This window comes from Nannospalax galili, unplaced genomic scaffold, assembly GCF_000622305.1.
Source record: "Nannospalax galili isolate Female #2095 unplaced genomic scaffold, S.galili_v1.0 scaffold1677, whole genome shotgun sequence".
NCBI lineage: Eukaryota > Metazoa > Chordata > Mammalia > Rodentia > Spalacidae > Nannospalax > Nannospalax galili.
In genome coordinates, this window is record NW_008339464.1 from 51,304 (window position 1) to 53,145 (window position 1,842).

Sequence of the window (1,842 nt, forward strand, 5' to 3'; positions counted from 1 at the left end):
TGTGTGATTTCACTGAGCACTTCCAGGTCTGAAAAGTACAGGTGGGCAGATCAAAACATTGAAGCTTCGCTGGGTTCATGCTATTCCTTCCTCTGTCCATAAGAAAGTAAAAACTGCATGAGGAAATCCAGATAGAATGGAAGTTTACTTAGGAAAGACTGCGCGGGTCTTGTGAAGAGCTAAAGATGCATCTTATTACTCACACAGCTTTGTTTTCAACGTAGTTACACTAATTCTTTGAAAATTCTTGAATTTAATATATAGTGTTATTTTATGTACCTCACACAGATTCCTTACTTTGGGGAATTGGAATTATCCTGCATTTTTATTTCAAAAATGAAATGTAAAAATCACTTGTCTTTCCTCTTTCATGAACAAAAAGATCCATTCTAACTATGACCATTACAATCTCTAGATGGCAGTGCAGGAAGGACATCTTACAAGCCGCTATTGGGGCCAAGCCAATGCAACAACGCCAGATGAATTCATTCTGATGGGTGTCACAAGGCTTCCTGAGCTGCAGCTGCCCCTTTTGGGGGTCTTCCTCATCATCTACATCGTCACAGTGGTGGGCAACCCGGGCATGATCATTCTGACCAAGCAGGACTCCCGCCTACACACACCTGCTTACCTTTTCATCAGACACCTGGCTTTCATTGATCTTGGAAATTCCACAGCCATTTGTCCCAAGATGTGGTGAATTTTGTTGTGGATCAAAATACCATCTCCTATTATGCTTGTGCCACACGGATGGCCTGCTCCATTATGTTCATTGTGAGTGACCTCTCAATCTTGTCCTCCATGGCCTATGACTGCTATGTGGCCATCTGCAACCCCCTGCTTTACAGTGCGATCATGTCTCAGAGACGATGTCATGTGCTGGTGGACCTTCCGAACCTCTACAGTACCTCCCAGGCTCGGCTGTGCCCTACTAAGTATTTTACATTGACCTTCTATGGCCCCAATGTCATCAGCCATTTCTACTGTGATGTCGTCTCCTTGTTACCTTTGATCTGCTCGCAAGTCAAAGAGACAGAATTCTTAACTGTACTATTTTCAGCATTTAGTTTAATCTCTTCTCTTCTCATAGTTCTCTTGTCCTACATGCTGATTTTGTTAACCATATGTCGAATGCTCTCCGCAGAAGGCATGAAAAAAAGAGTTTTCCGCTGGGCGTGGAGGCGCACACCTTTAATCCCAGCGCTCGGGAGGCAGAGGCAGGCGGATCTCTGTGAGTTCAAGGCCAGCCTGGTCTACATAGTGAGTTCCAGGACAGCTGGGGCTACAGGGAGACCCTGTCTCAAAAAGACCAAAAAAAAAAAAGGTTTCTCCACCTGTGACTCTCATCTGACCGGGGTGGTGGGTTCTCCGGGTCTCTGCTCTTCGTGTACGTGCAGCCCAAATCGGCTCACTCTTTTGAAACTGACAAACTGGCATCAGTGTTTTATACTTTAGTGATCCTCATGCTTAACCTCTTGATTTACAGTTTAAGGAATAAAGAGGTAAAAAATGCTCTTCATAGAGTCTTTAAAAATGTATGAACACTTTCCATTACTCAGTATTGAATGTTCTTAGTAGTAATCTGTGATGAATGCAACTGTCCCGTGACAGTAATTTAAAGTTAATTGCACATTTTAACTCCAGAGCAAATTTATTATAGCAGAAGAATGCATGGATTGATTTACTTATCCTTAGACAGGCTATTGCTTAAAGTTTAAATCTCAATTGAAACGTCTTTCTTGCCCTCATTTCTAGCTCTGGTTCAGTGCTCCCTTCAGTGCTGCCACGCAATCCATCAGTTTATCTTTGGGGAGTAATTGCTAAACTCTCTGTCAACAGCTT

General features: G+C 43.0%; 1 pseudogene; it reads left to right on the top strand.

Moving 5' to 3' along the window:
- Positions 1-415: 415 nt before the first annotated feature.
- Positions 416-1,541, top strand: LOC103735077 (annotated as a pseudogene).
- The last annotated feature ends 301 nt before the right edge of the window (positions 1,542-1,842 follow it).